We start from the raw sequence: 15565 nt of genomic DNA, 5'->3' as shown, positions 1-15565 counted from the left end.
ATTGTTGGATGGAACATTTTGGCTGGATTGTTTCCGAAATTTTGCTCTTTGTGGCATTTTGTGCTTGCTTTCACAACGTCCATGATTCGTGACACTATATCTCTGTTGCATTTTCAGCAGGCAGGGATAATTCCAAATGGGTAGCCAGTTAGTCTGTAGGAGCAAAATAGGGCAACAATCCAATGCCACTAGAGACCAAAGACGAGGTCACGCCATGTTTCCAAGTCCACGTAGGCATGCTGTACCACGTGAGAGCCTTTTTAAAGTTCTAAAATCGCCAGGCTCTTGAAAAGAGCACAAGGGAAAGAGATGAATCCTCCATCCCCTTATGCCAGTGGTGGCGAACCTATGGTACGGGTGCCAGAGATGGCACTCAGAGCCCTCTCTGTGGGCACACACAGAGTGTCCCCCCCAAAAAAAAATCTAGGCTGGCCTGGGCCAGTGGGCTCGATTATTAGCATTAAACCTAGTTTTGGGGAAGCAGTGTAGGGAACCCTGTTAAGCGCTGTTAAACCCCACTGATTTTCATGCGAAGAACTAAAGTGCAATCCTTTACTTGGGAGTAAGCTCGGTTGCTGGCAATGGGGCTTGCTTCTGAGTAAACCCTCCTAGGATCATGATTCACCCATTGGAAGAGTTGCACAGTTGCTTCAAAGCAAAGCCACCGACTACCACCAAGCTTACTCCCGAGTAACGCATACCTCGGAGCCAACCGTTTTTTCTAAACTAAAACCTCAGTATTCAAATTAAATTGCCGCATTGGCACTTTGCGATAAATAAGTGGGTATTGGGTTGCAATTTGGGCACTCGGTCTCAAAAAGGTTCGCCATCACTGCCCTATGCTGTCGTCTCAAGCAGGATTGGGTGCCCGCAGTGATTTTAAAAATGCCCCCAAAATAGCACCACGTCCCCAGGGCAGCCTCGGGAGCATAGTACCATCTCTAGAGTTGCCAACCTGCAGACAGTGGGTGGAAATCTCCCGCTATTACAACTGATGCAAGGCTTGAGAAAATGTGTCTGCCTGTATATTCCTGCCTGGGTGTTGAGATCAAGGGGGACGGCCACCTGGCTGTTCTACCCTCTTTGGGAAGGTGTGTTGGCATCCTGCAGCGCCTTCTCAACAGTGGCCCCTGCACAGAGGAATGCCATCCCACCAGAGGCCTGCCAGGCACCTACTCTCTTGGTGTTTTGGAACCTGGCAAAAACCAGCCTCTTCGCCCGGGTATTGGGATGATTCCACCCCTACTCAGGTGGGAGGCTGAAGGTGTCCTGTACTCTCTTCCCACTTTGGGGGTTGGTCGGGGTGGGACTTTTAGAGTTTAGACTGTTTTAGAGTGGATTTTGTGTTCGATTTTACTATGGTTTTCATTACAACCTACCCCGAGTCTGTTGTAAAAGGTGGGGAATACATCTAAATAAATAAATGAATCCCATGCGCTCCAGCAGGGATGTGTCTGTAGAAAATAACCCTTTTGGCAAGCACTGAAATTGTGCCCCTGTACAAACATCTGACACCCATCTTTTAGATAAATTTCCCACAGTGTCAGCTTTCTAGTGTTTGCTTTGTCTTTAAAAAAAACTTTAAAAATAAATAATTTCTTATTTATTTAAAGCCTGTCTACCCTGTTTTATATCTTCAGACTCAAGGCAGCCAACAAGGCAACAAACACGTTGTGAAACTACAAAAGGCTCCAGTGCGATTAGCAACATTACAATAAAAACTTAAATGTCCACATTAAAAGGAACGCTCAGAATTCAAACACAGCCTGTCAAATTCACCCTCTACCCCACAGCTGTTTATACGGAAAGGCTGCAAAGTATACATATTTTAAAATGAATTCTTCCATGCTTCGTCGTGAAACTTTGTTTTTGAGTCCCGGTCCATCAAGAATTGCCATCAGTATTAATTGCAGTTTATGTCCTTTCAATTATTTGTAACGGCAATTAAATCAGAGAGGGGAATTGACTTGCAGAAAGGGATGGGACGGGCAGGGGAAAAAGCACACGTTCCCTTAGCTGTCTCCTTCACTCAGATTTTAAAAAGCAAGCTCCTATCACGGTCACTGCATAGCTCTCTTCTGCCCAGATATCAGGAGTGCCTGGGGGGGAGGGGATGTAGTGTTGCTGGAACATCCTGCATCTTGCATAAAGTTGGTTCGAAAGGGGAGAGGGAAAGTCCTGGCTATGCTCCGCCCACCCGGCTATGCTCAGCTCCCCTGCCTCTACCTCTTTGCTCCCTTCCAAGCCATGGACTTAATAACCAAAAAGATACCGCAGGAAGCAGTTCTGGAGTCCTCCATGGGCACTTTGTGGGAAGGAAAGCAGGCTGGCCTGGATGAGACTTTGGGCATATCCCCCAAAATCCACTCGCTTCCCTCCCAGACCAGCTCCTGAAATAGAAGATGGAGTGGGAAGGGAAACTGTGTGGCAGAGGTTGCTGGTGAAGCTGCAGCCAGCTCCTTCTCCATCCTCCCACTGATTGAAAGTCTTGCAACTCCCACAAAGTGCACGAGAAACAGCAAACCATTCGCCCATGGATTATTCATTAAAATTGCATTTCTGCATGCACTAAATTGGTTTTTAAACGCTTCCCCTGTTATCGCTGTCTTGTCAAAACCAATGTGGGGCCAGACAAATGGCCACGCCAAAGCCCAGGGTTGCTTTCTGGCTCCTTTATGTCTCCCTGAAGGGGAAGAAGGATCACAAGAGACCTGTGACGTGGCTGTAGATTTGGGTGGCATTCCTGTGTGGTCATCAGGAAGTGGGCCTTTTTTGCAGGGCTTCCCCTTCTTTCCCCACCTGGTGGTCTCTTGTAGGTGCCATAACCCGCCCTGCTGTCACATGTTCTAATCCTGGACTGTCTGGGCTGATAGCTAGTGCCCCCATTAAGGAGCACCCAGGGCAGGTGCCCTGCTTGCCCCTCCCTAGATACGCCGCTGCACTGCAGCCTCTGATGTTGCCATTTCCTCCTGGAGAACTGATCTCTGTAGTCTGGAGAGCTGCTGTAATTCCAGGAGATCTCCAGGCTCTACCCAGAGGTTGGCAAATCCAACAGTCTTCCAGGTCATCAGCCATTTGGGAGGTGGCTGGCATCCCTTCTGGATCCCACAGCACTATTAGCACGCAGGAGCTTGGCTTGAATCTGGTGTAAGGTTGCCACCCTTCGTACAGGGCTGGGAGGTCTCCTGGCATCGCTGCTGTTCTTCAGTCTACAGAGGTCAGCTCCTCTTGAGAAAATGGCAGCTTTGGAAAGTGGACAGTGTGGCATCAAACCATGCTGAGGTCCGTTCCCTCCCTAGGCCATACTCCTTAATCTCCTGGGATTCTCTAGCTTGGAGTTGGTATCCTTAACAGCAAAAACCCAGGAGTGGTCCATTCCACACAAGCCCCTGAAAGCATTTGCAAAACGCCCCCCTCCATTCATTTGCACTGCCCCCATTGAAACAGTTCCTTGCTGCTGTTTTCTACACGCTCCTTTTTTTAAAAAGTTCCATGGATCCAATGCCACGAAACGTCAAAGCCTCGTGCTGCTGTTCTTCAGGGGTTGTGTTTTTATATCTATAAAGACACAACCTTCCAAAATAAAATTTTAAAATTGCCAAACATAAACAGGCAAGATGAGGAAGCGAGCTCAGGAAATCGTGTCAAGGAAGTCCTGGGACTTCAGAGTGGCACGGGAAACCTTTTAAAGAGATTGCACAGCAAGTGAAAATGTTTCAAAAACGTATTCGCAAAAAGAATCGCTAAAGTCCAGCTTGCAAATAAAACGTTTCGAGTCTGTAATGAAATGTTTTGAGTAAAAAATGTGGTGGAGGAAACATTTTATTTCCTGCCTCAAAACGGTGTATTTGGTTTGCGCAGAATGGACCAGTGAGTCCCTTGCAAAGAGAAATGAATGAATGAATGAATGAATGAATGAATGAATGAATGAATGAATCTGTGGCTTAATTATGTGCGCACACACGCTCTTGTTGAGACATACCCTGTGAAATCACCCTGGCATCGTGATAAACCACGAACCCAGATTGGTGGCTCATTCTCGTAATTGCATCCCGTATGCGGGTGCTGCCATGAGTGCCCAATCTTGTTACAAATCCCCCATCTTACAAGCCGCACTGATTTGATGACTCCGTCTGTGAAATCAGAGCCAGTCTTTTCCAATTATTCATATTTTTTTTGCCCCAGATAAGTTGTAAAGCTGTGACAGTGAACTGAAGGGCGGGGTAGGTTTCCTGCTCCTTTTTCAAACAGGAAATGTAGAACAGATTCTTCTGTTTCATAGCCTGGAGCCAAACTGTCAACACGAGCGTTGTGCGGACTTTAATACCTGAGAGCCACCCCAAAGAACAAACGCCTTTTTACTTCTTCCGTTTTTAAGGAACAGATTAAACACCTCACGACGTAGCTCATTACTGCCTAGTGTAGGTTTCTTGAAAAGGCAGCTATTGCAGCAGTAGCTGGCATAGTTTACCTGGCTGTTACGTTCTTCGCTGTGTGGCAAGGGGCAGCGGGAGAGATTTCTTCGACAGCACAATGAAACAGTTTGCTTCCCCCCTCTTCTTTTACGCTAAAGCTACTATCAGCCTGTGACGATTTTCGTGTTTGTCTAAAAGCAAAGCTTCTGGGCTTGCCAACTCTGGGCTGGAAAATTCCTGTAGATTTGGGGCAGGGAGCATTGTAATGCTCGAGAGTCCACCTTCCAAAGCAGCCATTTTCTCCAGGAGAACTGAACCCTGAGGTCTGGAGATCAGGTGTGATTTCAGGGGATCTCCATACATTCAGGAGATCACACAACCAGTGGCATACCACTAATGGGGACATGGAGTATCCTGTGTCCCTGGACACATGCCGCCAAGCCTCGCTCCCTGGAGTCCCTGCAGGCCGGCTCCTGCTGTTCCCAGGCCCTGGGGATGGCAGGAGCCGGCCTGCAGGGAGGCCGGGGGGCAGGGCTCGGTGGCGTGCAGCTCGGGAGCGGGGAGACAGTCATGCTCCCAGGCAGTTTAGCCCTGGCACGGCACTGCTGGCAACCTTAAAGCAGCAGACCCGTGCGTGTGCGTATGTGCGCTCTTAGAATAACAGTTTGGTTTGCTTCTGCCAGCATGCTGTTAGACAGTTTTTTTTGTTACCTTGAGAATCATGAGTGTTAATACTTTAGAATGCCCCAAGGAGTTGCTGTGCATTAAATGTGTACAACAACCCTATGAGGCAGGAATGGATTGGGAAGGGAAGGGAATGGAAAGTGAGTCTGAAAAAGGGACCAGTCCTGCTTAGGACTGCCAGCTTTGGATTGGGAAATAACTGGGGGTTTGGGAGGTGGAGCTCGGGGAGAGCAAGATTTAGGGAAGGGAGGGACCTCAGTGGATATAATGCCAAACAGTCCACCTTCCAAAGCAGCCATTTTCTCGAGGGGAACCCGTCTCTGTCATCCGAAGATCTGTTGTAATGTTGGTAGATTTCCAGCCACCACCTAGAAATTGGCAACCCCACCCTTGCAGTAGGCCGGTCAGCGTTATCAGCTCTCTATTGTGGATGGCCACTGTCACTGAGGCCGAGAGTAAGTGTCCTGTCAGGCAAACTGAAGGACAGCTTACAACTTGACGGTCTCCCCTATATGTTCCTGCCTGGACACAGAGGTGAGAGGGGGAGGCCTACCTGGCTGTCCTGATCCCTTCGAAGGTGAGGGGGGTAGGGACCGCCCGGAGGGCTGTCTCAACAGTGGCTATTGCACCATGGAATGCCCTCCCTCCAGAGACTCATCAGGGGCCTACTCTTCTGGAGTTTCAGTGCCTGCCTCTTCACTTGGGTGTTCGGCTGATTCCCCCACTGAGACTGGGGGGTGACCTCAAGGTATTCTGTACCGTGTTTGAGAGCGGTTGGGGTGGGAATTTTAGAACTAGGAGTGTCCTATAGTTCTACGACATTTTATCATGCTTTTTATTGTAACTTGGGCCATATTTTTGTTATTATTATTATTAATTATTATTATTATTATTTCAATTTATTCTCCACCCCTTACAATAGTCTCAGGCATAATCAAGTTGAGAGTTCTCCAGCATAGACACCTGTGTGAAGCTAGCATCCACGGGGCAGGGCGGGGGGTGCAGCGCCTTGGGCGCACCCCCGTGCGGAGGCGTGGCTGGGACATGGTTGGGGCATTCCAGGGGCATTATGGGGTGGGGCAGGGGTGTGTGGTGCTGCAGCAGGGGCGCAGGGCGTGCGTGCGCTGCAGGCGCAGCTTCCCCTCGCTCCATCTGACATCCAGGAGAGCGGCTGCCGGTCAGAGCAAACAATGCTGCCCTTGATGGACCAATGGTCTGATTCGGCATAAGGTATCTTCCTGTGTTCTGGTGTGTTCCTTCCTGTCCCAGTATTTCAGTGCACGTCCTTTGTTGCCTTCATCACAATTCTCACATCCATGTTCCGAAAGCCACTGCAGAGATTAAACGATCTGCCGGTTTCAGCTTTATTATTTGGCGCTCGCAAGGAATGCTCGGGTTTTTCTTTCCAGTTGGCTGGAGGTCAGCTAAAATGCCCCTGGGCCTGTGGTTAGACAGAACCTGTTTGTCAATGTGTTCCCCCTCCCAAGCTTGTGGGTATTTTATGCGACTTAGGAGAGGAAAAGACTGGGGTTTTTTTTTTCAGAAAAGCAAACTGGGCCTTTTAAAAGAGGCTAAATGCTTGAAAGCCAGGCAGGTGCAAGTCATAGAGCTGAAGTTGTGCGTGTGTTCATGTGTGTGTGTTAGCCTCTGTGTATTACAATCGATTTCAGCGTCTACTTTTCCTTTTGTTTAGCCTTGCCTTCCCTCTCCAATGCCCTTTAAATTAATTGCCTTTTAACTTCGCAACGTCTTATCCTACCTCGGTTTTAAAAGGAGGATCATCGCTGGAGTCGGGATGAAAGCCTGGCCTCCCTTGGCATCAGTCCTGTTAGCAAGCTCTTAGCAAAAGTTGCCCTTGAGTGAGAAAAATCAATCTTTCTGGCCCCTCAAAGTAGGCATTTTTTTTTATAAAATGTATATTTACAAACCCATGTGCTTGTTTCAGAGGGTAGCCATGTGGGTGTGCCATAGAACAACTGAACTGGAGTCCAGAACACTTTAGAAGAAAAGTTTGGATTTATAGGGCGTTTTCCCACTTACCAGTAGCTGCGTGCTACTGTAGGCAACTAGCATGGAGTCCCTCGGCACTCCCCACTACAGGAGCGGCGACAACGCAGCCGCCCCGACACTGCCGCTGTCGCGCCCCCTCAGCATGCGTCATTCCTGGCGCTCTTCCAAACTGCGCCTTTTGATGACCCCACACAGAGCGCGGGGTCGTGGGGAAGCCCGGGCGCATGCCAGAAATGATGCGCGCTGAGAGCAGCGCGCGGCATAGGGGGGTCGTGGCAAGTGGGGAAACGCCCATGCTCTGCCTTTTACTCCCGTAAGTAGTCTCAAGGTAGCTTACAAATGCCCTTTTACTTCCTCTCCTTACAACAGACACCTTGGAAAGGTCAGTGGGACTGAGAGAGTTTAGAGAGAACTGTGACTAGCCCAAGATTACCCAGCAGGCTTCATGCGGAGGAGTTGGGAAACAAATCCAGTTCATCAAATTAGAGTCCGCTGCTCATGTGAAGGAATGGAGAATCAAACGTGGTTTTCCCTTGCTCTTAACCACGGCATTGTGCTGGCTCTAGAGACCAATAAGATTTCAGGGGTATAAGCTTTTGAAAGTCAAATCTCCTGTAATCAGATAAAACTGGGAATGAAGAGACCCTAGGTCTTATATCCCACTCAGAAGGTGTGTGTGTGTGTGTGGAGGGGGAGGTGTTGCAAAGAAGTAACTCATAACAAAAAGATTTAGGTCCCCATCCGGAAGGAGAGGACAAATCCACCTATGAGAGCTGTGCGTGGCCACTCTGGTGAATTTGTCCTCCCTGGGGCATTTACCCTGAGGAAGGGAAGATTTCGCTGGCATGAGGCCACCTCTGCCCCCTCCCCCAACACTGGAATGCAGGGCTGAAAGTTGCACAAGCATCCTAGTGCCCCCACCACTGGCATAGCAGGATCATGACCAGGGGAGGAACCAATGTTAGTCAACTTCCTCCTGGCCTTTGCTGGCATTGCACCAGTGGGCTGCAGTTAGGATTTAAGCCTGCCTTTTGGCTGGCATAAGTCCACTGTGACCCATAGAGGTTCCTTAGCGATGGGGAGGCTGTTTGACTTTCCATCTTCCTCACACTGTCAGAAAGCCTCTTTGGGGGCGGCAGCTGGGACGGCAGCTGGGTGCCTGGCTCATGGATGGGACTGTCAGAGTTCCTTCTTGGCCATGCTGGTAGGGGCTGATGGGAATTGTAGTTCATGAACATCTGGAGCACCATAGGTTGGCCACCCATATTGTAGGTGAAGCTGCAAGAAGGTGACTGGTCTGAGGTCACCTGAACAGCATAATGGGACAGATCTGAATCTGGGTCTCCCAGAATCTAGCCCATCACTCCAACTGCCACGCCACACAAGCTTCTTTCGCTCATATTTCAGTACCCCAGGGGTGTTTTGTAAGATATTTCGGATCTCCCCAGACACACTTGCACCATGCTTTCTATTCATGAAGTAAAATCTGACAGGTGATGCCTCTTAACGTCCCCTGGGAATCCTGCCAGGTTTTCTCCTTGTCTGCCTTCCATGCTTTTTTCTGAAACTTTTTCTAAAACTTTAAGAAAGAAAGGGGAAGGGGGGAACCAGGGGGAGGGGGGAACCAGCTATTTTGTAGTTATGCTGCCCAGAAACAAGACAGCAGCACCAATTTACAACAAAACTGGGAAAGCACCATCCAAAGGTGCTCATAGAAAAAATGGATTTATTTTTTAAGGTTTCACCCTTGCAGTTTTTCAAGCTTCCTGTTGTGGTTCAAGGATATTTTCCTTCGCAAAGGCTCTCATAAGGACCAGGTCCTCTTCCTTCTCCTGTGTGTGTGTGTGTGTGTGTGTGTGTGTGTGTGTGTGTGTGTGTGTGTGTGTGTGTGTGTGTGTGTGTGTGTGTTATCATTAAAAAAAATGACTTTGCAGCACTTTGGGGGTGTCAGTCTCCAAATGGAAGCTCTTTCCACAAACCCAACCATACTCGGGCTCCTAACCCAAATCTCCTGGGATTTCCTAACCCAGAGATGGCAACTCAACTTTGTAAATGTTTTCCTCCTCCTCCTCCTCCTCCTCCTCCTCCTCCTCCTCCTCCTCCTCCTCCTCCTCCATTTTTACTAAACTCAGTAGGGTTTTTTCCTGAGCAAACAGGACTTGAAAAATGTTTTCATCCCCCCTTCCTTTATCTGGCCAAGCTTGTTCCCTTTACCTTGAATTCATCTCTCCATTTGATTTTTTGTAGATACCTTCATTCAGGGCCCGATCAATCAAAATTCCCAATCCGAGAATGACAGAGGAGATAGTTCAGTCCTCAGGTCCAACGCATTACTGAGATATTTTTTAAAAACTCTCTTAGAGCTCGCAGTATCTCCTGCATCATGAAGCCAGTTGAAGATTAGCTCCCAGAGCAATTTCGAAAGCTGAATGATTGGCCAAGATGGAGAAAGCCTCTATCCAGGATTAGCCGTGTCATATGAGCCAGACTATTTGAGAAATGGCTTCCCCCCCCCCTCTTTTTTTTTAAAGCAAGAAGCTTGTCTTGTAAGAACACTCTCAGAGATTTCATGTGGGTAACACAGAATTTCACTCATATTATCCTCCCTTCGGTGGGAATACAGCTGAAGGAACAATGTCTCCCAAATGGAGCTTTTTAATGAGACAGAGGCTGGAGATATAGACCTGATTGAAAAGAACTGCCGTAGCCCAAGATTGCTTTCAGTCATTAATAAAGTCGCTTTAGACGGAGACAATGGATCCCGTTCGCTTCAAGTCCTGTCCGTCTTGCTTAATTTAGCTTAATTGGCAACCTCTGCGCTCCCTCCGCAGCACCGGTTCCTTGAATATGATGAATGAGCTCCGAAACAGGGCCTGTCGGGAAACCCGCTGTGTTTTAACCCTTCTTTCCACCCTCACGTCTACTGGGATTCCCAAATCCTATTGGCTGGTGCCGAGTCCCGAATACGTGGGAGGGGATTAACCGTATCTGCGTTTCCCATGTCTTCAGAGCATGCTAACAAGACCACCGATGCTGTTGGCCTGCCACAAGGAAAAAGAAAAAGAGAGAAGCAATATAGGAAAGATGCCATTCGTGGAGGTAAATAGCAGCCCAGTCCCTGTAGAAAATCTGGAGCAGCAACACAAGCGGAGAAGTCTTAACAAGAGGAACGTCTACGGGGTTGGAAATATGTGGAGATTTAGAGGTGGAGTCTGAGGAGGGGGGAGGTACGATTGCCTGGGTCATCTATGATATGATGTTTGGCAGGTGTTTTGGTCAAATCCCCTGGTCTCAGAGACATGCTGAGAACCCCAGCTTCTCTTCATCCAGGATGGCAGGTTCCATCATCATCCGTTTGTGGGGTTAATGACGCAACGAAGCCCTGTAGCTGCTTCATAGTACTTGTTCCTTCCTCAGATTGATCTCTCTGGGTGTTTTCCCACTTACCTTCTGCTGCGCGCTACTGTAGCCAAGTAGCGCAGGGTCCCCCGGCACTCCCCACTATAGGGGCGGCAACAACGCAGCCTCCTCGACACTGCTGCTGTCGCGCCCCCTCAGCACGCGTCATTCCTGGCGCTCTTCAAAACGGAGTAGCGCGCGGCATAGGGGGCTCATGGTAAGTGGGGAAACGCTCTCTGTCTCTGCCAAATTCTCTGTGGTAGCTCGCAGAGACTTGCAGGAAACTTCAGGGAAATTGTGCACTGATGGATTGCCCGCCCCTGATAGGGGTGGGGGATTTCCTCCTGGAGTTGCCCACTGCTGCTCTGGGGGGGGGGGGGGGATAAAAAATGGTTGTCTGGCAACAGCATGATGTCACTTCCTGGTTTTCCTGGATGTCATGACTCTCTGGGAATTGCCAGAAACTGTGGTTTTATCGAAGAGTTTTGGTCAGTTCCTAGAGAGGCATGACATATCTTCCATGTTTTTCCAAAGCCACATCACTCCACTATTCAATGGCAGCCTTCATATCCCCACCCCCCTTGTCTACTGCTGGTTGCCAGACTGACCAAGTGCCTCCTTTGCCTGGGCTTTCCCAAGACCCGATGCCAGGGACTTAAAAGCCTCCACTCAGCTCTGCTGAGCCAGACTTGTCAGGAAAGGGCTAGGGAAAAATTGAACAAATAAATGCAATCGAGGCCCAATTGGTTTTCTTTTGTTTGTTTGTTTGTTCTGGAAGGATTCTTATAGTTGCCATTATTACATTTTCCAGTAATGATGTCAGTTCTGGTTTTAGGCAGTCCCAGTTGGGGTGCCAGTGCCAGAATGGCCTGTGAAATATCTCCCAGATAACTTTTGTCGCAGTTTCATTAATGATTTTGTGTTAAAAAAACTTATTTATCGTCTCCAAGCCAAGAGCCAGTCATGCATATTTCTTTCACCTGTGCTTGGTCAGCTATCAAAGTAATCCTGTTTTGTGCAATTTTACATAGGGCATTGTATTATAAGATACTTTTTATGCTGGGGATCAGTGCCAAGTAATTACTGCTAGATAGCTATGTGGCTAGCCAACACCATAGCTAAAAAACAGATGTACACAGGGTCATTAGCTGATAGTTCTGGTCCATAACTCTCTGCTAGATCAGACCAAGAGTCAGGGTTTGGTTTCCAGCGGCAACCAGGTAGGTATGAGCCAGAGCTCACAAGCAGGGCATGAATCTGCGGCTGTCTCGGTGTCTCGAGTACATAAATGCATTATTTTTGAACTTAGAGGTTCCACTTCGGGTGTCCTTGCTAGCAGCCGTGGAAAAATGCTCCGAACCCTTTTAGAAAACCCATCGGCTCCGTCTTTTGATAGTGAATTCCGCAAATTGTTGAGGCATTATAAGAAGCAATTGGTGACAAATTGTTTCTTTTGACCCCTAACCACATTACGGGGTGAAGAGAACATATTGGAAATTATAGTAACTGTACAGTCCAAAACAGTCTCCTCAGCCTGTTCACCCTCACTGTAAGCAGCTGATATATGGCATGATTCTGCAGGAAAAGCTGAAAACAGCGGTCTGGATGCAGATTTTAATTTTCAGAAAAGCACAGTCTTTTAGCTGGCAATATGTAAACTGTGGATAGAACTAGACATTGCATGGTATTACTATCAGAGTTTTGCCCTTCCCAACTCTAGTTTAATGTAACATATGATATGACATCATTGCATTTCATACTTGCTTTGAACATAAGAACATAAGAACAAGCCAGCTGGATCAGACCAGAGTCCATCTAGTCCAGCTCTCTGCTACTCGCAGTGGCCCACCAGGTGCCTTTGGGAGCTCACATGCAGGATGTGAAAGCAATGGCCTTCTGCAGCTGTTGCTCCTGATCACCTGGTCTGTTAAGGCATTTGCAATCTGAGATCAAGGAGGATCAAGATTGGTAGCCATAAATCGACTTCTCCTCCATAAATCTGTCCAGGCCCTTTTTAAAGCTATCCAGGTTAGTGGCCATCCCCACCTCCTGTGGCAGCATATTCCAAACATCAATCACACGTTGCGTGAAGAAGTGTTTCCTTTGTTGTCAGATCACTGAGGGAGACAGGATCATATACAGCATAACATCCCCAGACCCAATCCAGGGGAACCCCCACTTTGGTCCCTGTCCCCTCGGTGCCATTCAGCCAGCTGGCAGGGGGACGCACCCACAGCCAGCTGAATCCTTGACCTTTGCCACTCACTTCCTGTGTTCATGTCACTGGCAAAGTGTGGGTGCTCTGGACCAATCTTCTAAATCAGTAGGCTTCATGTGAAGGAGTGTGGAATCAAACCCAGATCATCAGATTAGAGTCATGTGGAGGCAATGGGGATTCCAACCATATTCTCCCTATTAGAGTCCACCGCTCTTAACCACTATACCACGCCAGGGCTGGTTTCCAGAAGAACAAATATCTGTGCTCTTTGTGGGGTGGGGAGGAAGTAACATATCTACACATTGTGATATATTCATTTCTGTTAGCGATACTCTGACATTTGGGCAAAAAGTCTATGGTAAAAACAGTTTCTACCGAAAAGTTTTTGCTCAGACACCCAAGTAAGGTCTGGTTCTTTGCTGTGTTCAACATCACCGCAGAATCTATCATTATGAGAAGCATTTGAATACCACAGAATTGGTGTGTGACAAAATATTAGCTCCTTGTTCTTATTTTTTCAGCACAGGGTACCCGCAGTCCTGCTCTCACACATTATCACTGGATGCAGCTTTTAATCCTTAGTTTTTGGTATCTCACCTTCACACACCTCTACGAGTCTGTTTCCTTTCCAGCTGCCTGTGGCATCTGGGGACTGGCAAAGCTCGGGGCAGAGTTATGAGTAGCCGAGAATCCCTTCTTAGACTGCAAATATTCTTTTGAGAGCATCTGTAGAGGGAGTTTGCTCCCCCATCTTGCTCATCTCAATCCCATGTTTGGAGAAAGGGGGAAATAGTGGTAGTAGGATAGTTAGTGAAGAGAAGCCATTCCCCGGATGGATCCTAGGCAGGTATCAGGCAGGAAGAATAATAATGTCAGTAAGTTAAAACTTGGGTATGTTATGTGAAATAACTGAGCATCACTTCAGGAGTTCAGACGAAAAGCCAGATGCGGATTGTTGAAGACGGCAGGCCAGAGGGAGGTGCACACTTGTAGCGGCTATTATTTTTGATGGGGTGGTTGGCCTAGTAGTTGTTGGGGAAGGGCTGTGGCTCAGTGGTAAAACATCTGCTCAGCATGCAGGAGACCCGAGGTTCAAGCCCTGGCATCTCCAGTAGAAAGGACTAGGTGGTAGATGACGCGAAAGGTCTCTACCAAACACCCTGGGGAGCTGCTGCCGGGGGAACCTCCACTTTGGGCCCTGCCCCCACCCCGGTGCCATTCAGCCAGCTGCCAGAGAGTTTTACCCACAGCAAACTGAATCTTAAGCCTCTGACACTGACAACAAGTTGACATCACTTCCAGTGTTCTCCCTGTATTTTTCTCTCCCATTTGAACGGGGCCACTTGGCATACTACCTGTATTGCTTAATAAACCCTGCTCAAAGGAGAGCCATAATGCTCGCCAGGTTTAATGTTATGCCTTCTGCCTTGTTACATGGCAGATTTAATTAGCAAGAAAAGGCTAAAAAATTGTGCCCATGTAACGATGGCTCAGTTGAATCTCTGGCCCACCAATTACTACACTGTCTCAGATTCAAGGAAATCAGATTCAAGTATGTGAATCTTACTCCTTTACATTTACCCGATCTCCCTGATTTAATTAGATTACACTACTTGTTGGACAACCCTGATCCTTCTCTCTGTATGATAGTGGCAGACTTTCTCCTGGAAATTACTAAACGCCAGTAGATTTCCTTCGACCTAACATTTCCTGTACTGTATATGCTTTTTAATCCATTTTTTATTATTGTTGTACTGTTGTCTATGCCAATAAAGGTTTGCTGAAAAATAAAATGAAAACTTCCAGTGTTCACCGGAACACTGTCATCCTGTCCCCAGCAAAGTGTAGGTGCTCTGGACCCATCTTCTAAGTCAGTAGGCTTCATGTGGAGGAGTGGAGACTCAAACCCACTTCTCCAGATTGAAGTCTGCCACCCATGTGGAGGTCTGGGGAATCAAACCCAGATAAGATTCTGCATCTACTCTAGCTCGCCCCATAGCTGCTAACCTGCTGCTGCATCTCCTTTGCTGCAGACTAGCACGTAGTCTCCTCCTGCGTTGCTCCTGGGGCTCTGGAGACGGGTGGGTGGGTGGGTGGGTGAGGGAGCTGCCAGGGTCCCCTCTGGCTCTGTATCAAGGGGCTGAAGAGTCTCAGAGCTAAGCTCTTGCTGGGGAATCTCAGAGCTTGGACCTGGCTGTGGATCCCAGCCTGAGTGCTCTGCCTGAGCCTGGGGACCTGGTCCTGCACGAACTTTTGGCTGCTCAGTCTCTACATCTACAGGTAGTGCCTGAGATTCTGGAACCAACAATGTCCCCTCTTCTCTAGCGGAGACTTGTGTTCATTTGTCTTGCTGAATGCATTTCCTGTCCCCCACAGCCCTTTTTTAAACATTTCCCCTTCCTCATGCAGCATTGAAAAGCTGCTCTCCTTTCCTTTTGTTTGTTTGTTAATCACCCCCAGCTGTATTCATCCCTCTCCCCTCCATTCCATCTTAATCCGACATTTTATCCTTTTTCCGCCTTTTAATTTCTCACCAGTTCCTCTTTCGCGTTAGTCACCTGCGGGGCCTTCTGCTGCTTGCCAGTAATATTCCGCAGCCTGCCACAGACCTTTCTCTCTGCAGTCCGTCCAGAGGGTCAGAGAGGTTGGCCTCAGGTCTCTGCAGAGGCCCCGCTCTTCCGAGCCGACGCCGTAAATGCCGGCTGTCTGCCGGAGCCTCCAGTGGCTGCAAAATTGACTGGAACATCATGCAGATCAGGAGGTTAGGGCCCTCGCATGTAATCAGAGTAAGAGAACATTTTTTAAAACACGTTCTGCAGGATCGTTCTCGGAGTGTTTT

At 48.2% G+C, this 15565-nt stretch overlaps 1 protein-coding gene across 9 annotated transcripts in view; it reads left to right on the top strand.

Moving 5' to 3' along the window:
- Positions 1-15565, top strand: part of PCDH17 (protocadherin 17) — a 204395-nt gene that overhangs the window by 161522 nt on the left and 27308 nt on the right. The window lies entirely within an intron of this gene.

The sequence above is a fragment of the Sphaerodactylus townsendi genome, linkage group LG04, assembly GCF_021028975.2.
Source record: "Sphaerodactylus townsendi isolate TG3544 linkage group LG04, MPM_Stown_v2.3, whole genome shotgun sequence".
In the NCBI taxonomy this organism is placed as follows: Eukaryota; Metazoa; Chordata; class Lepidosauria; order Squamata; family Sphaerodactylidae; genus Sphaerodactylus; species Sphaerodactylus townsendi.
The sequence above is the reverse complement of the archived record's forward strand: the minus strand, read 5'-3'. Positions and strand labels throughout refer to the sequence as shown.